Source organism: Lampetra fluviatilis, chromosome 41 (genome assembly GCF_964198595.1).
Source record: "Lampetra fluviatilis chromosome 41, kcLamFluv1.1, whole genome shotgun sequence".
Lineage (NCBI taxonomy): Eukaryota > Metazoa > Chordata > Hyperoartia > Petromyzontiformes > Petromyzontidae > Lampetra > Lampetra fluviatilis.
In genome coordinates this window covers 3,139,078-3,166,201 of record NC_136315.1, presented here as the reverse complement: position 1 = coordinate 3,166,201, position 27,124 = coordinate 3,139,078, and positions in this window count along the sequence as shown.

The window sequence follows — 27,124 nt, the reverse complement described above, 5'->3', positions numbered from 1 at the left end:
ACGCACATACACACACACATAGATACACACACACATAGATAGATACACACACATAGATAGATACACACACACACGTACATAGATACACACACACACATAGATAGATACACACACATAGATAGATACACACACATCTATATACACACACACATAGATACACACACACATAGATACACACACACATAGATAGATACACACACACACGTACATAGATACACACACACACATAGATAGATACACACACACACGTACATAGATACACACACACACATAGATACACACATAGTAACAAAGAAAAGCCAAAGGGCCCCCGTATAGCCTTAACAGATTCTCGGGGCAAGCGGCTGTTTGCGAGCACCTATACATGCTGGCATGACACACGAGGGGGTGGGCGGGCAGCAACCACGCCCGGCCGCCTTTGTCTCCCCAGTGGCGATGTTTACACACTCATTTCAGGCTGAGTCGACCTAGGGGAGGCCCAGGACCGGTTCAGATAATCGTCCACTGGTGTTGGCCGTGAGCGGGAATCGAACTCGCCAGGTTCATAGCGTAGCGCGCTAACCACTAACCCCACCGCTCCCCACGAAAGGCGCTAAACCTCTTCCCCACACAAAGACAAAGATCCCCCGTATAGCCTTAACAGACTGTGGGGGCAAGTGCTGTTCGCGAGCACCTATGAAGGCTGGAACGGTACCACAAGGGGGTGGGTGGGCCAGCACCACGCCTGACCACCTTTCTCTCCCCAGTGGCGATGTTTACACACCGCACCAGGTACTCATTTCAGGCTGAGTCGACCTAGGGGTGGCCCAGGACCGGTTCAGATAATCGTCCACTGGTGTTGGCCGTGAGCGGGAATCGAACCCGGGTCGCCAGTTTCATAGCGCAGCGCGCTAACCGCTACACCACCGCTCCCCAAAGCACACACAGAGACAACACGTACGCACAACGCATCCTTCGCCGCGTGCACTCATTGCCGCTGATCAACACGCTTGCACGCGCACGCGCTCGTACAGGCCGAGACAGGCGAGGTCCAGGTGAGTCCCATGGTGAGTCTCAGCTGAGTTCTAATTTGAGTCTCAGGTGAGCGTCAGGTGAGTTTGGGTGAAGCTCACCTTTTAGTCGGCCGTGACCTCAGCCTCACCTCTCACGGGGTCACGGTCGCGTGTGACCCGCCCCTCCTCCACACCCCAAAGGCCCAATTGTGACCCCCTCACCCCTCCCCTGCCGCTCCCCCCCTCTACCCCCCACCCCCGCCCTCCCCCCACGTGGCTAGGAGTTCTGCTTGAGTTGGCAAGATTGTTTTTCCCTTTGGAGAGAATTCATTCCGAAAATCCGCGCGGGTTCAGAGACCGGAGAGAGCGCACTGCGTGTGCCTGTGTGCGCGTGTGTAGTACTGTGTGTGTGTAGTACTGTGTGTGTGTAGTACTGTGTGTGTGTAGTACTGCGTGTGTGTGTGTGTGTAGTGCTGTGTGTGTGTAGTACTGCGTGTGTGTAGTACTGTGTGTGTGTAGTACTGTGCGTGTGTGTAGTATTGTGTGTGTGTAGTACTGTGTGTGTGTAGTACTGTGTGTGTGTAGTACTGTGTGTGTGTGTAGTACTGCGTGTGTGTAGTACTGTGTGTGTGTGTAGTACTGCGTGTGTGCAGTACTGTGTGTGTGCGTGTGTGTAGTACTGCGTGTGTGTGTAGTACTGCGTGTGTGCAGTACTGTGTGTGTGCGTGTGTGTAGTACTGTGTGTGTGTCGTACTGTGTGTGTGTGTGTAGTGCTGTGTGTGTGTGTAGTACTGCGTGTGTGTCGTACTGTGTGTGTGTGTGTAGTACTGCGTGTGTGTGTGTAGTACTGCGTGTGTGTCGTACTGTGTGTGTGCGTGTGTGTAGTATTGTGTGTGTGTAGTACTGTGTGTGTGTAGTACTGTGTGTGTGTATAGTACTGTGTGTGTGTAGTACTGTGTGTGTGTATAGTACTGTGTGTGTGTAGTATTGTGTGTGTGTAGTACTGTGTGTGTGTATAGTACTGTGTGTGTGTAGTATTGTGTGTGTGTAGTACTGTGTGTGTGTAGTATTGTGTGTGTATAGTACTGTGTGTGTGTAGTACTGTGTGTGTATAGTACTGTGTGTGTGTAGTATTGTGTGTGTGTAGTACTGTGTGTGTGTATAGTACTGTGTGTGTGTAGTATTGTGTGTGTGTAGTACTGTGTGTGTGTAGTATTGTGTGTGTGTAGTACTATGTGTGTGTAGTACTGTGTGTGTATAGTACTGTGTGTGTATAGTACTGTGTGTGTGTAGTACTGTGTGTGTGTAGTACTGTGTGTGTGTAGTACTATGTGTGTGTAGTATTGTGTGTGTGTGTAGTATTGTGTGTGTGTAGTACTGTGTGTGTGTGTAGTACTGTGTGTGTGTAGTACTGTGTGTGTGTAGTACTGTGTGTGTGTATAGTACTGTGTGTGTGTAGTACTGTGTGTGTGTGTGTGTAGTATTGTGTGTGTGTAGTACTGTGTGTGTATAGTACTGTGTGTGTGTAGTATTGTGTGTGTGTAGTACTGTGTGTGTGTATAGTACTGTGTGTGTGTAGTATTGTGTGTGTGTAGTACTGTGTGTGTATAGTACTGTGTGTGTGTAGTACTGTGTGTGTGTGTATAGTACTGTGTGTGTGTAGTACTGTGTGTGTGTATAGTACTGTGTGTGTGTAGTATTGTGTGTGTGTAGTACTATGTGTGTGTAGTACTGTGTGTGTGTGTAGTACTGTGTGTGTGTGTGTAGTACTGTGTGTGTGTAGTACTGTGTGTGTGTGTAGTATTGTGTGTGTATAGTACTGTGTGTGTGTGTAGTACTGTGTGTGTGTGTAGTATTGTGTGTGTGTAGTACTGTGTGTGTGTGTAGTACTGTGTGTGTGTAGTATTGTGTGTGTGTAGTACTGTGTGTGTGTGTGTGTAGTACTGTGTGTGTGTGTAGTATTGTGTGTGTGTAGTATTGTGTGTGTGTGTAGTACTGTGTGTGTGTGTGTAGTACTGTGTGTGTGTGTAGTATTGTGTGTGTGTAGTACTGTGTGTGTGTAGTACTGTGTGTGTGTGTAGTACTGTGTGTGTGTGTGTAGTACTGTGTGTGTGTGTGTGTAGTACTGTGTGTGTGTGTAGTATTGTGTGTGTGTAGTGCTGTGTGTGTGTGTAGTACTGTGTGTGTGTGTGTGTAGTACTGTGTGTGTGTGTGTGTAGTTCTGTGTGTGTGTGTAGTGCTGTGTGTGTGTGTAGTACTGCGTGTGTGTAGTACTGCGTGTGTGTGTGTAGTGCTGTGTGTGTGTGTAGTATTGTGTGTGTGTAGTGCTGTGTGTGTGTGTAGTACTGTGCGTGTGTGTGTGTAGTGCTGTGTGTGTGTGTAGTATTGTGTGTGTGTAGTACTGTGTGTGTGTAGTACTGTGTGTGTGTAGTACTGTGTGTGTGTAGTATTGTGTGTGTGTAGTATTGTGTGTGTGTGTAGTACTGTGTGTGTGTAGTGCTGTGTGTGTGTGTCCGGCGAAAACAACCCCCTACCTCCTCGTTAGTGCCAGACGGCGACGCTGTGGTGGGCAGTGCCGTGGAGCGAGGGCCAACTTAGATTTGCCATTCCCCTCGTGGCGTTTGTAGCCACCACAGCAGCCACATGGGGGCTCTGGGCGGGTGCGAGGGGCTGGTAACCCCTCCACCTTCAATTAATTACCACAAACCACGTCTAAAAGATCTAATTAAGCTTGTCCCGGAGGCCCCGGGGGGACAGGCGTCTATGACGTCTCCTGGCCAAACTCCATTTGGCGGAGCAAGAAGGCTGAATCTTCACCCTCGGGGCTCCTCCAGAAGCAACAAAACAACACTGCGGGTGGCCACATGGAATGTTCGAACGCTCACTGCGGAGGAGAGGCTGCCACTGCTTTGTCGGGAGCTGGACCGGTACCGCCGGCATCTATGTTGTATTCAGGAGGTCCGGTGGACCGGCTCTAGCTCCTGCCACCATGAGGGGTAGACAGTCCTCTACTTGGGGCAGGAGACTGCCAAACAACAGGGAGTGGCTCCTCTTCTGAACACAAAAATGAAGGGGGCGTGGGAGCGTGGCAGTGAGGTGTGGGAAGCGGTAAGCCTCAGGCTGCTTTGGGCTCGCCTTCCCATCAACTGGAGGCGAGGAGTGGTGGTGGTGGTTACTTATGCCCCCACCGAAGACGAACATCCGTGGAGGGATGCAGGCAAGGCCGATAAGTCAGATGCCTTCTATGACCTTCTGTCACAGGTGCTGGCTAAAGTGGCCACTAGGGACAGTCATCTTGTTGTGTGACTTCAATGCCTGAGTTGGTAATGATGCTGGCACCTGGTCTGGAGTGATTGGAAGGCATGGGCCAGATCAGCTCAATAACAATGGTAGGAGGCTGCTAGATTTTTGTGCAGCCCATAGACTTGGAATTACCAACACTCTGTTCCGGCATCGGCACATCCACACAACATCACGGATGCATGCCGGGTCCAAGCAAGAATATCTGCTGGACTACATAGTGACAGAACAGCGGATGTGGGCCCATGTCCTTGACACTAGGACCTACCGTGGAACTGATCTGCCCACTGACCGTCGACTTGTCATCTGTAAGATGCGCCTGCCATTTTTCCACTCGGGTGGTGGATGCACACCCAGGACCACATTTAAACTCAAAGTGGCCTGGTCTCAGCTAGCTGATGGAAAACATCGTGGGACAAAGTGGGGATGACCCAGCTGAGGCTGCGGTGTCTCAAATATTGGAAGAAGTCACCTCCTATGAGTGGCTGGCTGAGGTGCCATCTGTTGAGGAATTACTGAAGGCGATCCAGAGTCTGAGACCAGGAAAGGCACCGGGCAGAGATGATCTCCCAAGCGAAATGCTGAGGGAGGGTGGCGTGTGTGCACATACTTCCCTATATGACATCATAACAACAGTCTGGACCACTGGACGTGTTCCGCAGGATTGGAAGGATGCCCTGGTGGTACTCCTCTTTAAGAAGGGGGACCGCACAAATTCTAACAACTACAGCGGCATCTCACTCCTCAGTGTGCCGGGAATGGTCCTGGCAAGGATTATTCAACATCGCCTTGCCAGGCACGCTGAGGAGAGGCTTGCGGAGCCCCAATGTAGTTTCAGGAAAGGGCGGTCCTGCACAGATGCCATATTTTCTGTCCGTCTGCTACAGCAGAGGTGTAGGGAATTCCAACAAGACCTACATCTCTGCTTTATTGACCTGGTCAAGGCCTATGATACCATCAGTAGGCCTGGTCTCTGGGTTGTTGTTCGTGCTTTCAGAGTCCCTGACCCTCTGCTCACGATCATTAAGGACCTTCATGATGGTGAGCGGGTCCGGGTAAAACTACGTGGCCGGGAGTCGGAGCCATTCCCTGTTCTGTCAGCCTTCATATGTGCTCGCTAACAGCAATTGCCCCAAAAATCCGTTAAGTCTATAATCTACGACGGTGTACACTGTGTGTGAGGAGCGGTGGTGCATTGGTTAGCGCACAAAACTACGAACCCTGGCGAACCCGGGTATTGGAACCGTGCCCTCGGCCTCCGCTGGATTGACTCCAATGAGGACCCGCTGGGGTCTGTGGCAAAACATGGAGAGGCACACAAGTGGCCGAGCGTGGCGTTGGGCAACCGACCCTTCGTGTGCCGTGTCGGCCTTCATAGCTGCTCGCTCACAGCACTTGCCCCAACAGGTGGGGTGGGTGGGGTGGGTGGGGTAGGGGGCCTTTGTCTTTGTCATTGTGTGTGGGTATCCCCTCTGCACGCCATGCCCTCACACGACACAATGCGCCCCTACAATCCGGGATATCTGGCAGGGGGGGGTGGAGGGGGGGTCACATCCCCCCCTCCACCCACCTCCAGCCCCCCCCAACCACCTTCACCCCCCCTCCACCCCCCCTCCAATTCCCCTCCACCCCCCTCCAGCCCCCTCCAGCCCCCCAACCACCCCCCCCTCCACCCCCCCTCCACCCCCCTCCACCCCCCCTCCAGCCCCCCAACCACCCCCCCCCTCCACCCCCCCTCCACCCCCCCCTCCACCCCAACCCCTCCACCCCCACCCCTCCCCCCCCCTCTACCCACCCCTCCACCCCCACATCCCACAGGTGTCTCGGCTCCAGCCGGTCCTTGCCTCGGGACACGGGGACCGGTTCGCGGAGCGGGGCCGCGCTCCGCTACCCTCGAGGTTCGGGGCGGGAGGGGGGAGGGTGGGGGGCGGGGGCAGGGGAGGGGGTGGGGGGAGGGGAGGGGTGGAGGAGGGGGGAGGGGTGGGAGGGGAGGGGGTGACTTTGGATGAAATCGCGTTGAGCTTTGGAGGAGGATGACTGATTGATTGATTGATTTTGATGGATAATCATTCGGGATTGATATAAATGGGGTAATGATGTGTTATAGATGATGATAATGATGATGATTGATGATGGAGACAATGATCATTGACGGTTGCTGATGATGATGATACATTGATAATGGTGGTTATTGAGAATGATCATGATCATTGATGATGTTTACGTTGATAATGATGACAAAGTAATTTGCAGAATCTTGAGTGTCCCTCTTACAACCATCTGCTCTCTATAGGCGCCCAGCTTTGCAATAACAAAGGGCATGCTGATGTGGATTGTGATGTAAAGCCTTCTGCTGATGATGGAATTCCTTGCTGCTGATGATGATTATTTTATTACGTTCGTTCTAATGCTGCTGAGAATGACGCTGATGATGATGCTGATGATGGTAACGCTGCTGCTGCTGATGTTGAGTACACTCTTTAAGCCTGCCGCCGCTTGCCGCCGCCGCTGATGATGATTCCCCAAATCTCAACCGACACACAAAGTCAACACGAATCTCGTGAACTCCGCGTGTTTGCACTGCCCAGTCCCCCCCCCCGCGCGTCTCACACCTGTGCAGCCCCCCACCCCACCCACGCCTCCACCCCCCTAATTCCTTAAATCCCCCAAACAATGCCAATCACGGGCCAGGGGGTAGCGGCCCAGGTGTGGGGGGTCGCGAGCCCCCCGTATTGTTCACACGCGCCGCAGGCGAGGCGTGCCCAGGTGCAGAGACACTCACCTGGGGGAGGGGGGAGGAGGGGGGGAGACAGAGCGGACCGCGCGAGAGTGCGTGTGTGTGCGTGTGTGTGTATGTTTGTATATGTGTATGTATGTATGTTTGTGTGTATGTGTGTGTGTGTATGTAAGTGTGTGTATGCGTGTTTATGTGTGTATGTATATGTGTGTGTATGTGTGTATGTGTGTGTATATGTGTGCGTGTGTGTGTATGTGTGTGTATGCGTGTGTATGCGTGTGTATGTGTGTGTATGTGTGTGTGCATGTGTGTGTATGTGTATGTGTGTGTGCATGTGTGTGTATGCGTGTGTGTATGCGTGTGTATGCGTGTGTATGCGTGTGTATGTGTGTGTGTATGTATGTGTATGTATGTGTGTGTATGTGTGTGTGTATGTATGTGTGTGTGTATGTGTGTGTATATGTGTGCGTGTGTGTGTATGTGTGTGGGGAGCGGTAGTGTTGCGGTTAGCGCGCTGCGCTATGAATCTGGCGGCCCGAGTTCGATTCCCGCTCACGGCCAACACCAGTGACGATTATCTGAACCGGTCCTGGGCCTCCCCTAGGTCTACTCAGCCTGAAATGAGTACCTGGTCCGGTGTGTAAACATCGCCACTGGGGAGACAACGGCGGTCGGGCGTGGTGTTGGTCACCCACCCCCCTCGTGTGCCGTGCCGGCCTTCATAGATGCTCGCTAACAGCACTTGCCCCTACAGTCTGTTTAGGCTAAACGGGGGATCTTTATCTTTATATGTGTAGCATTAACAGTCTGTTAAGGCTACACGGGGATCTTTGTTTTGTATGTGTGTGGTGTACAGCAGCCTAATGGTTAGCACATTGCGATACATCAGTGGCGACTATATGAACCCGTAGTGCTGTGTGCGTGTGTTTATATCACTGTGTGTGTGTATAGCGCTGTGTGTGTGTGTATAGCGCTGTGTGTGTGTTTAGAGCGCTGTGTTTAGAGCGCTGTGTGTATGTGCAGCTCTTCATAGGTGCGAGCTAAAAGCACTTGCCCCAACAGTTTGTTAAGTCTACACCGGGGGGGGGTGTCTTTGTATCGATGTGCAACCCGAGTTCGATTCCCGCTCACGGTCAACATCGGTCACGAACATCTGAACCCGTCCTGGGCCTCCCCTAGGTGTGCTCAGCCTGAAGTGATTACTTTACCCGGTGCGATATGTAAGCATCAGTACTGGGGAGACAAAGACGGCCGGCTGTGGTGCCGCCCACGCCACCAACCTTGTGTGGAGTGTCTGTCTTGATAGGTGCTCGCTAACAGCACTTGACCCAATGACCCGTGAAGGCTTTTCGGGGGGTCTTTGTCTTTGTTAGAGGCAGCGGTTAGCGCGCTGCGCTACGAACCCGGCCACCCGAGTTCGATTCCCGCTCACGGCCAACACCAGTGACGATTATCTGAACCGGTCCTTGGCCTCCCCTAGGTCGACTCAGCCTCAAATGAGTACCTGATGTGTAAACATCGCCGGGCGTGGTGTTGGCCACCCACTCCCTCGTGTGCCGTGCCGGCCTTTATAGGTGCTCGCTAACAGCACTTGCCCCTACAGTCTGTTAAGGCTACACGGGGGATCTTTGTCTTTGTATATACACCGAGTAGTGTATGCACACATCCCACAGGTGTGTACGTATGCATGACGTCGGTGTGTAGAGGTTTTTATGCAGCAGTGGATAAAGCACGGCTGATGATGATGATGATGCTGATGGTGTGTGAGTGCGTTTGTGCGTGGGGTAGCGGTCACCCGATTTCGATTCCCGCTCACGGCCCAAAACCAGTGACACAAACAGAAATCAGTCCTGGGCCCCTCCTAGAACAACTCAGCCATAAATGAGTTCCTGGACCCGGGTGCGTAGCAGAACATCAGCACTGACGAGACAAAGCCCGATGGCCACCCACCCCTTCGCGAACAACGCTTGTGTGTTAAAGGCCTCACGGAGGGATGGATGGGTGGGTGGGTGGGGGGACATGGGGGGGGGGGGGGGGGTCCCTGTGTGTGCGTGTGCACGTGTGAATGTGTGCACGTGTGCACGTGTGAATGTGTGGCGAGTGTCCGGTCCGCACACTGCTCCGTAGCACGTGCGTCGCAGAGAGGACCGCGCGCGGACCTGTAGCGGTGTGAGGATGGACGATGCGAGCCGCGCTGAGAGCGAGCGAGCGGAGAGCGAGAGAGGAGAGCGCAGAGCGAGCGGTATTTTCATGCGCATTAAAAAACGCCTCCCTCTTCTCTTCTCGCGCTGCGTAAACACAGGTGGCTCCCGCCCCCACCACCACCTCTCCCCCCATCCCACATCTCCCACCCACAAAAAACACGGCCCCTTGTGGCACAGATTTGTACCACCCCCCTCCACCACCTTTGTATTTATTCACAGGGAGCGCGGCGATTCCTCGCTCGCGTCACTGCTGCCGGGAGGGCGTCCGCTTAGAGGGAAGGCCCCGCTCGTGCTGAGTCGTGTCGGGCCGACTCTTCCACGCTGGGGTGGGGGGATGGGTGGGGGGCTGGGGTGGGGAGTGGGGGGGAGTAGGGTGGGGGGGAGTAGGGTGGGGGGGGGGAGTGGGGGGGGGTGGGTGGCTGGGGTGGGGGGAGTGGGGGGTGCCCACGCTACCAAACGCGACTTCGCCGATCGACTCCCGTGACGACTCCGGCGTACCCATTTCAACTCGCTACGAGCGTCACGATTCTCGTAAAGATCCCAGGGGGCGTGCGTGTGGACACGTGTTCCTGCACCGTGTACGTGCACACGCGCTTCACGTACGTGTGCAACACGTGTTCCGTGTGTGTGTTCCACGTGTGCGTGTGTGTACACGTGGAGCACGTGTGTGTGTGTGTCTTTGTGGGTCGGGGAGCGGTGGCGCAGCGGTTAGCGCGTTGCTCCACGAACCCCGGCAATCCGAGTTCGATTGCTGCCCACGGCCCACGCCAGTGACGATGATCTGAATCGGTCCTGGGCCTCCCCTCGGTCGACTCACACGAGTAACTAGCGCGCTGTGTAAACATCGCCACTAGGGAGACAAAGGCGGCCGCGCGTGGTGCTAGCCAGCCACCACCTCGTGTACCGTGCCGGCCGACGTAGCTGCTCGCTGACAGCGCTTGCCCCAACAATCTGCTAAGGCTGTACGGGGGATCTTTGTCTTTGTGGTTGGGTCGGCGAGGACTGTAGTTTGAGGAACCCACTGATTTCTCTCTCACCACGAGCGAGAGATTCGAGTTGGCGGTGGCTGCTATGGCGGAGTTGGAGACTCAACCCCCATGGGGGTGGGGGCCGTGGGAGAGGGAGGGAGGCGTGATTGGGGGGGGGGGTAGTCAGGGGGGGTAGTCAGGGGGGGGGGGCAGGAGGGATTGCAAAAGCAACGCTCAAGCGAGGACGAGCTGGGGCATGAACGGCGACACGCGAACACGTGGCGTGTGCGCGCACGAGCACACTCACACACAGACAAATATCCCCCATGTAGCCTGTAACCTACTTTTGGGGCAAGTGCTGTGAGCGGGAAGCACCAATGAAGGTCGGAACGGCCCACGACGGGGGTGGGTCGCCGGAACCACGCCCGACCGCCTTTGTCTTTCGAGTGGCGATGCTTTCACACTGCACCAGGTACTCATTTGAGGTTGAGTCGACCTAGGGGAGGCCCAGTACCGGTTCAGATAATCGTCACTGGTGTTGGTCGTGAACGGGAATTGAACTCGGGTGGCCGGGTTCGTTGCGCAGCGCGCTAACCGCTCCACCACCGCTCCACCACCGCTCCACCACCACTCCCCCCATTACAAAGACAACGATTTCCCGTATAGCCTTAACAGACTGTTGCGACAAGTGCTGTTAGCGAGCACCTATGAAGGCTGACACGACACACACGAGGTAGTGGGGTGGCCAACACCACGGCCGGCCGCCTTTGTCTCCCAAGTGGTGATGTTTACACGCCACACCAGATGCTAATTTGACACTGAATCGACCTTGGAGGGGCCTATGACCAGTACAGAGAGCAGGAATCGAACTCGGGTCGCCAGGTTGGTAGCGCAGCGCGCTAACCGCTACACCACCGCCCCCCCCACACACACTTACACAATCACCGATAGATCACACACGCACGCACACGTGTTGCACACACTCCAGCACACACGCACAAACCCGCGTAGGTATAAACACGCACGCCTTTCTCAACATCCCTGTGCAGGAGCACACATGCCCATACACACACACACGCACCTGTGTGCGGGGGGGGGGCCTGTGTGTATATAGGGCTTTGTGTGCAAACACACACACGCCACCATTCACACACTCTGCCCAACAAAGAGAGAGAGATCCCCCGTGTAGCGCTTCTAACAGACTGTTGGGGACAAGTTTCTGTTAGCGAGCTCCTATGAAGACCGGCACGGCATACGAGGCGGCCAACACCACGCCCGGTCGCCTTTGTCTCCCCAATGCTGATGCTTACACAGCGAGCCAGGTATTAATTTAAGGCTGAGTCGATCTAGGGGAGGCCTGGAACCGGTTCAGGTATCCGTCACCGACGTTGGCTGTAAGGGGGGGGGGTAAAACTCGGGTCGCAGCACGTCAACCACTGCGCCACCGCTCCCGATGTTACCACCCGCACTCTTACACACCCCTACAAGACAAAGATCCCCCGTATAGCCTTAACGAACTGTTGGGGCAAGTGCTGTTAGCGAGCACCTATGAAGGCCAGAACGCCACACGAGGGGGTGGGTGGTTAAGACCACGCCCGGCCGCCTTTGTCTCCCTAGTGGCGATTTTTTTACGCACCGCACCAGGTACTCATTTAAGGCTGAGTCAACCTAGGGCGGAGGCCCAGGACCGGTTCAGATAATCGTCACTGGTGTTGGCCGTGAGCGAGAATCGAACTCGGATCGCCAGGTTCGCAGCGCAGCGCGCTAACCGCTACACCCACCGCTCCCCACTTACAAACAAAGACAAAGATCCCCGTATAGCCTGTAACAGAATGTTGGGGCAAGTGCCGTTAGCGAGTAGCATTCATGAAGGCCGGCACGGCACACGAGGTGGCGGGTGGCCAAGGACCACACCCGACCGCCTTTGTCTCCCCAGTGGCGATGTCTATCCACCGCACCAGGTATTCATTTGAGGCTGAGTCGTCACACACACACACACGTGCGCGCACACACACAAACACTCCCTGACACACTCCGTCTCTCTTACACGTGACCGCGTCACGCACACCTGCAACATTTCACCCGTAGGGCCGCTCTGATCCCCCCCTGCCCCCCCCCCCTGCCCCCCCCCTGCCCCCCCCCCACCCCCACCCCCCCACCAGGTGGATGCGGAAGCGGCGCGCGCGACCCACGTGACAGCCGGGCGCGTGCGTCGCGCGCAGCACCCCGCCGTGAGCCGGCAAAACAAGCGGCCGTGCTCGTTTCGTGCCGAGACGACCTAGTGGAGGACCAAGCCACACTCGCAGATGCGGGGATCGAACCGCGGCGCTGCAGGAACGCGAAGTCCCGCAGGAATCTTCAAAACATTTTACCCGCCCCGACCTCCGCAGTGGTCCCAACAGCCACCCCCCCCATGTCCCCACCATCTCACTCACCCCCCCCCTTTTCCACCTCTCACTCTCTTGCTCCATCAGTGGTGCCAGCAGTGGAGCAGGCGACTTGCAGGGCTGCGCCTTTACCTTTTCATATGTATTGTTTTTATTTGTTTCACTCCGCCGTGGAAACCAGTGTCTCCAACGTGGAGCCAGTTTCTCCTCCGTGGAGCCAGTTTCTTTACCATGGAAACCAGTGCCTCCACCGTGAAGCCAGTGTCTCCACCGTGGAGCCAGTGTCTCCACCGCGGAGCCAGTGTCTCCACCGTGGAGCCAGTGCCTCCACCGTGGAGCCAGTGTCTCCACCGCGGAGCCAGTGTCTCCACCGTGCGGCCAGTATCTCCACTGTGGGGCCAGTGTCTCCACCGCCAGACCCAGCGCCTCCACCGTGGAACCAATGCCTCCACCGTGGAGCCAGTGTCTCCACCGCGGAGCCAATGTCTCCACCGTGGAGCCAGTGTCTCCACCGTGGAGCCAATGCCTCCACCGTGGAGCCAGTGTCTCCACCGCCTCCACCGTGGAGCCATGGTGTGCGGCGAGCAACAGCTGCACACGGGAGAACGTTCGCTCGCCATGTGATCGAGGCAGAGAAATGATTATTTTTTGGTGGCGATGTCGTCGACGAGACAAATGGTTCATTCCACAGGATAGGCGTGGGGGGTGGGGGTGAGATGTCCAGCGAAACATTTCCCTGCGTCGCGCGGAGGGCGTGACTCTGGATGGGAAGTGTCGACGGAGGGGCGCTTCTCAAAGACAACAGGCGAAGCCACTGAGGGTATTTCCTGCTTGCCGACTTTGAGAAGAAACTCAATCAGGGATGAGGCAAGGCGAGGTGGGGGGGGGGTTGACTAAGGGGTCAGAGTTGCTTAGCCGGCGCCGTTGAGAACCTTGGGTTCGAATCCAGGTTTCGGTCACTGCTTGTGATTTTAAAAACGGGTCTCTGACAAGTGTGGCGGTGAGTTGATGGCCTCAGCCAGCCCGGTCGCCAATACTTGAACTACAACAACAACACAAGCCAATTCAATCCGAGTCTTATGTTAATTTGGTTAAAATTCCAGCCCGCGAGAATTAAAACGTCACGTTGACTTGCGGATGCGACGAACCTCACTCTCATATGCAGAGCCCAGTGGCGATGTTGCTGCCCTCTACCGTGTGGACCGGGGGGTTGGGGGGGTCACTTGAAAAGTCCTCGGGAGGTAGCTCTGTCATATCCAATTCCGTGGGTCGTTATCTACCACGGACTCGACGCCCGGCTCCGCGCGAGAGAGGCGAATCACGTGACGCAGAGAACACAATCGGAGATAGAATTTGGGTAAAATGGCCACGGACATTATTTGAGTAACAGGACACTGGATATCACGGCACGGCTCTTGTGTCATTTTTTGGGCTGGACGAATTTCCACGTCCGTCCGTCCGGTGGTGGTGTGTGTGTGTGTCCATCGGCCCGTTCGGTTTTGTTATCGTGATAGCGTGGGAACCATCATCGCTTCGAGCGACGTTCCCCGGCCATCACTGTTCCACAAACGCTGTATTTATCAGATTATAAATATCGTTTTCGGGACGTTTCTAAGTGGTAAGGGGGGTCATCTGACATGAAGTCGTGAGCCGAATGTGTCCCGCGGGCTGAATGTTCCCTTCCCCTCCTGCCTTAGATGAGCAATATCACCTCCACACATATGCATTGCTCAGTCTACGAGACTGACTGTTGCGACTCGTCCACACTGTGTTTAACCACCACCAACACTGCCGATCACAACTACACACACACTCACTCACCTACTCACTTACCCACCCATTCACCCACTCGCTCACACGTTCAACCACCATGCTGCAGTCCGTAACACACTCACCTGCTCACCCACTCACCCACCCAATCACTCACCCAATCACTCACCCATTCACATGCCTGTCAACCCCTTATCAGTGCTCTACCTCATTACAGACCAATTCAGACCTTATTGGTCACCCCGTGCCCTTAGACATTTCAACGTTCATCCTACAAAGTCCCATCACAATGGAGAAACACAAACAAATAGACCAAAAAAAATGCCCGTATTGAAAAGGCTGTACGCAGTATGGACCTGAAAACTAAATTCCCTGTACAAGAATACAGGTAAACTGTATAGGTTGACAGGTTTGCATTTACTCACCAACTCACCCACCCACTCAACCACTCACCCACTCACCCACTCATCCACTCACTCACCCACTCACTCACCACATTGTACGTCACAAACAATCAGTGTCTGTTTATTTCTTCGCATTGCTCGACATTTCGACATCAACGTTCCATCCTTGGCACTCGCACCTCCGATTAGCGCGGATCGCTACGTACGGTGCGAAAGAAGTTCTGGGCGGCCGCTCCACCCGCCCCTCGGCCCCAGGGGTCGGCGAGTGGTGGTGCTGAAGTTGTGGCAGTGCCCACTGAGCAGGTGCCATTACCCGAAACGTCGCCGATTTTTTTACATCATTTTTTTATTTCAAGGCCACAATGGTTATTGGCGAGTGTGTTTGTGCTTTTCAAGTAAATGGAACTCCTTAGAGCACCTCCCCCCCCCAACCTCTAGGGAGTACTTGGTCTCTTGTTCCACACTGGCCGGACGTTTTGCATGGGAGGGCATCGGTGACCAACATGAAATAAAAAAAAATGTAGTTTAGTTTTATTTGTAGACATTTTATAAGCGATTCGTTTACCTTGCACTCCAATCGTGGCCCTTTATGAATTTGTTGTTGTAACGTTCTGACCTTCTCCTACTCGACATCTGTGAAGAAAAACAATAACTTGTATAGCTCATCGGATTCCTCCAGCAGTAAATCAATATTCTGCTGCTGCAGCTCCTTACTATTAAAATTCCTTCCCTCTATTACTGCTAACCCTACTCCCTCCCTTTGATGCTGCTAATCCTGCATACTGCATCATGCACGGGCATAATATGACTTTGAAACCTCCATCCACCTCCTACGCATTCCACAAGTAGTGACTAATCCCATATCTGCATTTCCCATAAATATGCTAAATTCCTCTTGATAGGCAAATTCCTTTGTCAAGGCGCCCCTCCCCCCTCCAACCCAGCTTAAATATACGCTGCCAAGCATGGTGATGCCCATTCAGATGCTGTCTTCCTGACAGACCTGTTCTTCACCTGAGGACGGCTGCTTGCGTTGTGGCCGAAACGTCGTGAGAATTGTATTTTATTATGTTTTATTTTTATTATTTTATTATTTCCCTTCTACGTGACTTTACCGAAAGAACCAAGAAGATGAATCCCTGCAGTCACGAAAGCTTTAAATCGAAATATTCTAACCATTCTGATTTCTGACTCGGGCACATCACCAGTGGTGTGCACGGGAACACGCCGTGGCCACGCGTTTCTTCCCCTGGCAGCTCCAAGTCCGTCGCTGGTGGATTTCTTATTTTTTAAATCAGGCTTGGAAATCGGCCTCTTGCTTTTAGTTTGCCTGAGTTTCGCGACTCTATTAACTGACTCTGTCTGTTGTTGTCGTTGTATCCTCAAATCCTGTAACTCAATTTTAACCCACTTCCCAATGTGGTATCGACTGCAAACTTGGTATACTTATGTCATACTGATGACAATACTATATTCTATCTTAAAACATAATAAAACATATTTGTAAACAATATTTTTTATATGTTATGTTTCGGCTTGGGTCTAATTGTCCACGCTCAACTAACGTTGGCTGTAATTGGCCACGGTCCCCTTACGTGATGGCAAGCTTCGGGGCCACTTCCTGGAGTCGTGGAGTTCTTCCATTACTAGTACATTTCATTAAAGCGTGTTTATAAAAACGTTTTATTTATATTACTTATTTTATCTCGCCAGTTAACGCGTGATGTTGATTCTAAATGTGGAGGGGGAAATCGGAGGACCCGGAGGAAAATCCACGCGACCACGGGGAGACTGAGAGACACGCAAACTCCAAATATACAGCAGCAGGCGTCAGGGTCGGAATCGAACCCACGACATCCTGCACACCAGTCGAGGTAGTTAACATCTCCTAGCCACCGTGATGATGATGACGAGAGAGACACGCAAACTTCAAATTTACAGCAGCAGGCGTCAGGGTCGGGATCGAACCCACGACCTCCTGAACACCAGGCGAGATAGTCAACATCTCCTAGCCACCGTGATGATGATGATGATGATGAGAGAGACACGCAAACTTCAAATATACAGCAGCAGGCGTCAGGGTCGGGATCGAACCCACGACCTCCTGAACACCAGGCGAGGTAGTCAACATCTCCTAGCCAGTGGTGATGATGATGATGAGAGACACGCAAACTCCAAATGTACAGCAGCAGGCTGCAGTGTCGGAATCGAACCCACGACCTCCTGCACACCAGGCGAGGGAGTTCACATCTCCTAGCCACCACGACGCCACCGCGACATCTCGCCACCCGAGGCCGGCTCCGGGTGAACTTTCCCTCGAAACATGCAACGAATATTACAGCGAAACAATTTGAACATGAAAATCTAACAGCAACAGCGACGAAAATTAGACACAGCCATTCAGAAAGTCCACAACAGTTCATAGAAATACAGGGTGCTGGCTACCAGAGGTGTGGACTCGAGTCATGTGACTTGGACTCGAGTCACACTCGAGTCATGAATTTGATGACTTGCGACTCGACTTGGACTTGCATAACAATGACTTTGTCCCACCTATGAGATGTGGACTCGAGTCATGTGACTTGGACTCGAGTCAGACTCGAGTCATGAATTTGATGACTTGCGACTCGACTTGGACTTGCATAACAATGACTTTGTCCCACCTATGAGATGTGGACTCGAGTCATGTGACTTGGACTCGAGTCAGACTCGAGTCATGAATTTGATGACTTGCGACTCGACTTGGACTTGCATAACAATGACTTTGTCCCACCTATGAGATGTGGACTCGAGTCATGTGACTTGGACTCGAGTCAGACTCGAGTCATGAATTTGATGACTTGCGACTCGACTTGGACTTGCATAACAATGACTTTGTCCCACCTATGAGATGTGGACTCGAGTCATGTGACTTGGACTCGAGTCAGACTCGAGTCATGAATTTGATGACTTGCGACTCGACTTGGACTTGCATAACAATGACTTTGTCCCACCTCTGCTGGCTACGGTGTGGCACGGAGGCGCTGTAACCCAGAACCGTGGAAGCAGCAGCCAGGGTTTGTGGATCACACACGCGCTGGCTCTGCCAGCAGAAGGCGGTACAGAAAAGTGTACAAAGTGTGGACTACACTATGAGACCTCCTTAACCCCGAGCTCTCAATACTCTGATAGTGCGCTGTCTTTGAGTTGTACGCCTTTTGGCGTCATCTGGTCCAACACCAATGGAGACTAGGCTCTAAGAAAAGCTGTCTCGGGTGTGGACCAATCAACTTCAAGGACAGTGCATATAATTATCATCATTAGAGTTGTTTCTTTTTGTTTGCATTTTGACTGCTTGTGTTGTGGTTATTGCAAACATGATGCCTTGTATAAAGGTGTCAGTTTTTGTACCAGTTTAAAGGGTAAAAACCTACTACTATAAAGTGTGGACTGATCGCCATTTGTTTATTACATCTGTACGGGGATAGGGTGTTGGCCCCTCGCACATGGCGTGGGTTTTCTCGGGGTGCTCCGTTTTCCTCCCACGTGATTGATAATGAACACAACTCATCATTACTTGGCGGAAAACATCTTGCAAATAACAACAACAACAAACCCCCATTGTAGCGGCAGCAGCACCCAGGCTGGGTCGTGCGGCTCAGCCTGGCTCTCCGGGACGAATGCGTTAATTTCCAAGTCTCCAAGGCATAGGACCGAATTAGTGTCAGACACATACCAAGGTTAATTCTATATTTGAAGCTTTAGTGACTGCAAGGATTCATATTCTTAGGTTTTTTAGGTAAAGTCACGTAGGTAAAAAATTAAAATTAATAAAAGTTAAATAAAATAAAAATCACGACGTTTCGGAGGCAATACAAGATTCCGTCTTCAGGTGGAACCGTCACAGCACGATTGCTGTATCAAGTGAAGAGTTTAAAGAGAGAGACTTTACTTGATACAGCAATCGTGTTGTGACTGTTCCACCTGAAGACGGAAGCTTGTGTTGCCTCCGAAACGTCGTGATTTTTATTTTACTTTTATTAATTTAATTTTCATTTTTTTACCTACGTGACTTTACCAAAAAAAATCTAAGAATACATACCCAGGTGACTGATCGACTGACCCATAAACTGGGGATGAGAGCAGAGCACCTTATACAGCACCGAGTGTCGGAATGCAACATCAGAAGTCAGTGGGGTAGGAAACTTCTTTTTCCGCTTCGGCCCATCCGTGAGTTCTGCGGAAACATCGCAAACGAGGAACAGGAACCGTTCTGGAAAAAGGGCCGCAGTGGCTGATCCAAGGGGGGGGGGGGGCTCGGCTGGGGGGAGGTGGGGGAGAGGCACGGGGGCGTTAGCCATTACCAGATGTTGTTGGCAGTGGAACTTTCATGACAACGAATTTGGGTTGAGCCGGTTCATGTAACGTGTGCGTAATGAGATGAATCATTATGATTGGAGTCAAGTCTTGTCGAGTCGCACTGAGTCGCGTCTCCCTGGTGCCGCGAGTTGAGTCTACTGATGGATCCGGGAGGAGGGGGGAGGTGGTGGGGGCGATGGGGTCTATCACCAACCACTCCACCCCCTCCGCTCCCCCCTTGTGACCCTGGATATCGGTATATAACACTAGTCAACAAACAAACACATAATTCTGGCCTGGACTTTTGCAGCTGTTCTAGACTAATTTCAGGGTGCTGATTCCAAATCTGATCTCAGATTTGCTCTATCACATCTCATTTTATGCTATCGGCATACCCCATTTTGATTGATTTTACCCGAAATGAACTCTGTCACTTATGATTGCAAGTTGTTGCGAGTCAGTGACTGCTTTATTGTTAAAATATGGTGCTGTATTTTTAGGATGGTGTGTTTATAATATCATTTTATGTAGATATCCACATTTATTTAATATTTTTCTTCTGCAGTTTTTTATTGAAAAAGCAATATTTGATATCTCAAAAACCTGATGTGATAGACAAAAACTGATGCCAGGTTTGGAATCAGCACCCCAAAATTACCTTGAAACCGTTGGAATACCTTATGCCAGAACAAGTGTGTTGACCAGTGTTATTGATTCTAGATTTGAAGCTTTCGTGACTGCAAGGCATCATATTCTTATGACGGAGACTTGTGTTGCCTCCGAAACGTCGTGATTTTTTTTTTTCATTAATTTTGATGTTTTACCTGCGTGACTTTACCGAAAAAACCTAAGAATAAAAAGTGTTATTGATGTTTATCAGAGAATATACACCGAATGTGTGTTTGATTAGTGTGGGGCACGATTCAAAATCCCTAAACTTTCATAGCAACGCCCCCACCTCCCCCTCCCCACCTCCACATCTCGTGAAGTTTCAAGATTCGCCACTGAGTGCCCGGTTTATATTTGGCGTTGTTCTGGGAAGTTGCCGGTACGTGATACACCGTCGTATACCAAGCACGTGTCTACCACTGCCAGAGCGGCATGGTGACAACACTCGTGCCTCGCAGCAAAACAGAAAAAGTACCTGAGTTCGATTCCCAACTCGGGTCCTCTCCCCCCCCCCGTCAGGAATGAGTGGGGGGGGGGGGGAGACATGAGCAGGAGACGACAGAGAGAGGAGAGAACGGAAAGGACATTGACAAATGATGCGGGGTGGCGGGGGGGGGGGCGATGATGATGATGACAACGTCAGATCGGCGAGTTAACGGAGGGAACCCCCCCGCCCGTTGTGTGTGAAGTGGCCCAGTTCGCACAGCGCGTTGCGTGGACAGGTTTGTGGCAACTGGACGCTGGTAACGCAGCACGGACGTTGACCACGACGACGACCGAATGAGCACGATGATTACAGTTCGGCGATGACACCTGATGGCTCGGTCTCGTGGTGAGACACGGAGACGAGGAGCCCACGCACGACCGAGATGTCCTCTGATTGTAGATTTGAAGCTTTCGTGACTGCAAGGATTCATATTCTTAGGTTTTTTTCGGTAAAGTCACGTAGGTAAAAAAATAAAATTAATGAAAAGTAAAATTAAAAATAAAATAAAGATCACGACGTTTCGGAGGCAACACAAGCTTCCGTCTTCAGGTGGAACCGTCACAGCACGATTGCTGTATCAGCAATTGTGATTTTTATTTTATTTTTATTTTACTTTTTATTAATTTTAATTTTTTACCTACGTGACTTTACCGCAAAAACCTAAGAATATGTTCTCTGATCGCAAGCAGGGTCTTCCATGCGGAGGGAGGGAGAGGGGTGGACGGGAGAGGGGGGAGTAGAGAGGGGAGGGGGGGAAACATTAAACATTTTCTGGATCTCGCACAACTGAGGACTCCACAACTACCGTCCTGGGGTGTTTTTGTTGTTGTTGCTAATAAATACGGGGCCCGCCACGTGGCATAATGGCGCCCGCCACGTGGCATTATGGCGCCCGCCACGTGGCATTATGCCCAGGGCCTCTGTAGGTACCTCTGGGAGGCCCTTTTCACGAATAAATGCAGTGCACATCCAACTGTTACAGTAATAATAATGCTGCGATCTGTTACGCGCGCGATATTTCCATGGCACCGATGACCGCAGTGTCACGGTCGAGCGCCAGCGCGTTTCTTCCCCCGCTCCTTGTTGCAGAGGCTCGCGGTTCGAACCCGAGCGGCCGCCCGAGTGAATGCCGTGGAGTGTGTATCCTGAAACGTAAGCTCTACGCAGCACCGTCTGCTTCACAGCAGACGTTACAGATCCCGTTACGTTATTAGAATGGAGTAGAGGCCATTCGCTAATGAAAAGTATTTATTAAAAGTACATCTGTGTCAAATTTGGGATAAAAAAAAATATATATACATTTGGAACGTTTGTTTCGGTATGCTAACCTTTACAGCTGCACTCCGGCACCCTATTCACGGTGCAATGTGGTGAGCGGTGGCGCAGCGGTTAGCGTCCCGAGCTGTGAACTCTGAGACCCCAGTTTGATTCCTGCTCACGGCCAACACCGGTGACGATTATCTGTATCGGTCCTGTGCCTCTCCTAGGTCGACGCAGCCTCAAATGAGTACCTGGTACGGTGTGTAATCATCGCCACCAGAGAGACAAAGGCGGCAGGGCGTGGAGTTTCCCCCCAACCCCCCACCCCGTGTGCCGCGCCGGCCTTCATGGGTGCTCGTCAACAGAACTTGCCCCAAAAAGTCACTTAAGGCAATATGGGGGGGATCGTTTTCTTTATCATGCGAAGTGTCCATGAAGTCGTGGGTTGATCATGTGTGTGTATGCGTGTGATGTGTGGGGTGAGGAAGGAAGGCGATTGATGGAGTGTGTGCTGTGTCGGGTGGGTGAGTAAGGTGAGTAAGGTGAGCGAGAGTGTGTGTGTGTGGGCTGTCGTGTTGATCCCCAGGTGTGGCATCACGGGGATGAGCCCAGGTGTGTGTGGTCGCGTGCCCGGAGCCTGCACGGAGACCACAGACTCGAGGCGCGGAGTATCGTTGGCAGGCGCAGGCGCGGCACTTACAGGGCCACGCCGCGTCACGAGGTGGAACCACGCCAGACACGAGGCCGCCCCCCCCCCCCTCCACAGCTCCCCCACCCCTCTTCTTGGTTCTTTCGGTAAAGTCACGTAGAATGGAAATAATAAAATAATAAAACATAATAACATAATGTTTTTTTTTCGGTAAAGTCACGTAGAATGGAAATAATAAAATAATAATAATTAAACATAATAAAATAATATGATATATTTTAAGTAATATAATATTTTTTATTATGTTTATTTTTATTATTTCATTATTTCCATTCTACGTGACTTTACCGAAAGAACCAAGAAGATGAATCCCTGCAGTCACGAAAGCTTTGAATCGAAAAATCCCCCACCCCTCTTTCCACCCCCGCCTCCCCTCGCCCCGCTGAACTGAACCTCTCTGTCTACTGGGTGGGGCCTGAGGTGTGTCTGGGTTTGGCCTGGGTTAACAATTGCCAGTAGAACAATTAAACAATTATAACTGTCGAAATCCGCAGCTGTGGATGAAAGCCTCCTCGTGAGGTGTTGTAACATGGAGGTGGTGTAATATCAGTGGAGGGTCCAAGCGGAAGGGATGGAGGGGGCAAAGGAGGCTATCCCCTCCCCCGTCCCCCCATTTTTTGAGCCCCCACGCTAATATTAAATTCAGCAAATAGAAAAACCATAACTGATCCTACATCAGTGCTGTTAAAATGACGATCTCTTATTCGTGGTCATAAATTCATGATTTTATACAGAGAGTGTTTTCAAATCCATTATTCTAAATCCATAATCCTCCATCAATTATCTTACATCCATGGTGATTCAAAATTCAGGATCCTAAATCTATTATCCTACCTCCAATCTGACCCTAAATCCATGAACCCATACCAATGGTCTTAAATCCATGGTACTCCACCCAGTGATCTGAAATCAGTGACCCCACATCAATGATCCTCCATCCACTACGATCCTATAAATCAGTGTTATTCCATACAATTCAGAGGGGGGACACTTTCGCCGATAAGACATCATCAGCGTGGGGGCCACCACACCGCCTGCAAGGGGTTGTTTTCACTATTTGTGTATTCACATTCTTGCTTCTTTCGGTAAAGTCACGTAGAAGGGAAAACAAGAAAATAATAAAAATAAAACAATAAAATTCTCACGACGTTTATTGTTTCATTTGTATTATTTTATTGTTTTATTTTTATTATTTTATTGTTTTCCCTTCTACGTGACTTTACCGAAAGAACCAAGAATATGAATCGCTGCAGTCACGAAAGCTTCAAATCGATATTTGTGTATTTGTCGTGGGCCGCACGTCAGGGGCCCGCACTAAAGGCCACCAGGGACCGCCAGTAGCCCTCGTGCCTTTGCAATGAAGAACACCGCTACACTTCGATTTAAAGCTTTCGTGACTGCAGAGATTCATCTACATACTATTAACATTCCTTCCCTTTATTAATGCTACCCCTATCCCCTCCCTTTGATGCTGCTAATCCTGCATAATGCACGAGCATAATATGACTTTGAAACCCCCCGCCCACCTCCTACGCATTTCACAAGTAGTGACTAATCCCATATCTGCATTTCCCATAAATATGCAAATTTCCTCTTGATATGCAAATTATTTTGTCAAGGCACTCTTCCCCCTCCAACCCAGCTTAAATATACGCTCCAAGCCTGGTAGTGTTTCATTCAGACGCTGTCTTCCCGACAGACCTGTTCTTCACCTGAGGACGGCTGCTTGCGTTGTGGCCGAAACGTCGTGAGAATTATTTTATGATGTTTTATTTTTATTATTTTATTATTTCCATTCTACGTGACTTTACCGAAAGAACCAAGAAGATGAACACTGCTACACATGCATGATCCAAAATCAATGATCGTACATCCACGGTGATCGAAAACTCCATCAGCATAAATCAGTGGTGATTCTAAATGAGAGTAGCCACCTCTCCGGGTTTGATCCGGAGAGTCCAGCAACTGGCATCTGCGTTTGGGTGGCAGCAGGCATCGATTTGTATACCCAGGCCTGGCAGCGGCGTTGCAAACCCCAAAAGCGTCGTCGCTGCTGCTGCGTTGAACTTTACGGCGGTAGACAACTGCAAGGGTTTCATGATCGACCTCGTGTTGACCGAGTTACAACGTTCGTGACGGGCACTGCAAGATGCGACCATGTCCGCCCAGTGCTCGCCGAGCTGCATTGGCTTTCGGTTGCGCAAACGAATACATTATAAGGGTCGCGCTCATTACACGCACAAAGTTCTTCCACAAACGAACCACAATACCTTGCTGATCTCGTAAAGGAGCATACACCGTCAAGTGAACTCCGGTCATCGTCGCAGCGGCTTTTGGCTCAGCCGTCGAACAAAGACGGTGGTCACCGCATCGCGCGTTTTCAGGTGCGCTTCTGCGGCCGTCTGGAACGCTCTTCCTTCCGATATTAGTACGCCGCTGGAGCCATGCACTTTTAAATCTCAATTGGAAGCTCATTTCTTCAGAACTACTCTTTGTGTTTAGATTGTTGTCCTTCCCCGCACCTTCGATTAGCACGGTTGGCTACGTACAAAACGAAAGAAGTTAAACATACGTACATACGTCTGGGTTTGGTTCTACACTGGAAGAGGTGGCAAGAGGCTATCCTCTCAACTCCTTGACCCTCACCGTGATCCCGAGGCTGCCAATGGCCCCTGTCTGTGCCGCTGTGTGAATAATCGTCCACTAAGGCCTCACAGCTGTGCAAGCAACGCGGCTGAAGCCTGGCCTGGCAGGAGGGCCGCGTGCACAAAGCAAGTGTTAATGAAGATGGCGTTTACATTTCACTCTTTAACGGCCTCGCGTCGCCATGGCGATCGCTGCCATTTTTTTTAAAGCGACCGCCGCGCCGTCTCCATGGACACGCGCGTGTCGCCATGGCGACCGCTGCCATTTTTTTAAATGGCCCCAGCGTTGCCATGGCTATCGCTGCCATTGTTTTGTTTTAAACGGCCGCCGAGCCGTTTCCACGGACACCTGCGCGTCGCCACGGCGACCGCTGCCGTTTCATTTTTTAAACTGCCCCCGCGCCGTCTCCATGGACACGCGCGCGTCACCATGGCGACTGCCAACGGTGGCGTGAGGGGGGGGCGGCCTGGCTACAAAGGCTTCTTTCAGGCAACGCAATAAAGAGTTGAGGGGAATTAGGCAGCCGGTGGCGTGGAGATCGCACTCACTGAGCAGGCTCCCCAGACAACCTGGGTTCGAATCCAGGCAGCTATCGCCTGCGATTTAAACTGGGTTCTCAAGTACAGCGAGTTAATGGTCTCAGCCCGGTCACCAATGGCTGCGATAATTACCAACCGTCTCCAGACTGTAGACAAAACGCGGACATATTTCTCAGTCAACACGAGGTCGATCATAAAACATGCGCAGTAACTTTAATAAAGGTCAACTAGATGCCACCAGAGTTCCGTACTATTCGATCCCTGCCACCGAACTTAAATCGGGTCAAACTCGAATTATTCCTTTTAGATTTGTTCCGCACTTAATTTGGCGAAATTTCGGCCCCACGAATTAAAAAGGTCGATTTGAACATCGCGATACGAACATTATTACGCTCGTGTGCAGGGCGAGTGAGAAGTGCTGCCCTCCACCGTGCGGACCAGAAGTCACTTGGGAGGCATCTCAGAGGTAGTTCTGCGGTATCCACTTCCGTGCGGCGTTCTCGAACGCGAATGGCTTGCTGCGCTGGCCAACGGCGAGATTTCCGAACGGATTTTTCGTCTCGCGACGCCGATGGAACAATGGGGATACGATAACAATTTGGAGAATATCTCAAAAAATTGTAACGAAAATAGTGGGGTCGCCATTTGCCCTCGCCACTTCCCCCGTTTCCTCCAACCTCCCCCAAGGAACGGGGCAAGTGTCCCAAACCAGTGAATATGGAAGGTTGGACCAACGTTGGTCTAACGGTTCCACCCACATGGCAACGTTGGACCAACGTTCGCATGTGCTTGGAATCGTTGACCCAACGTTGGCCCAACGTCGGAATGTATACAGCGTTGACCCAACGTTGTCGCGACGTTGTAATGAATACGTGAACCCAACGTTGGCCCACACTTTGGGATGTACACAAAGTTGACCCTAACGTCGGCACGGAGGAATAAAAAATCACGTTAACCCGTCGTTGACTAGACGTTGACACGTGTAACTGGGAAGATATATTTATATTCTTGCTTGGAGCCGCAGATCTCTGCGCGTGCAGTGAGTCGTCAAGACTGCATCGAAGGCGGCTGCTGCTGCTGCTATTGACACGCGGAGTCGCGATGGGAGATTGCACGCGGGCCGAGTCGGCATCCATCAACGGACTCGGCGCGGAGCAAAGAAAAAGGGAGTGCAACAGGGAGGTGAAGGGGAGGGGGGGGGACGAGGAGTGAGGATGAGGAGATGGGGGCAGGACATCAGCGGAGCCAGGCGTCGCGAGCAACCGAGAGAAAATCGACTCGGCGAGATGTGTTGAGTCGACTAATGTTCCTTTGTCAATTCGAGTTCCATTTGAGGAGTTGACTCAACCGAAAGCGGATTTGGAAACAAAGTGGGATTGAGGCGAGGGGGGGGGCGAGGCGGGGGGGGGGGCGATGAGGTGGGGGGGGGCAGTCGTCTCACGAGGTATGATAGGTAGCGGATCACGAGGTTGGACTGCAGAATTGTGTGTGGTGGAGACGTCTAACTTTGGGCCCTGTGGTGCAGAGACGAAAAGCCACCCCCGCCTCCCCATCCCGCTTCCCCCTCTGTCCAGTCCTTCTCTTCTCCGCGTCGCCCGGTACCTACTCACCTACCCCACTCCCCTCCCGTCTGGGTCCTTAGGCACAAGTGCAGTTGCACCACCAGCACACTCACTCGGTATGCCAAATGAGGAGGTCTGGATGGACACAGAGA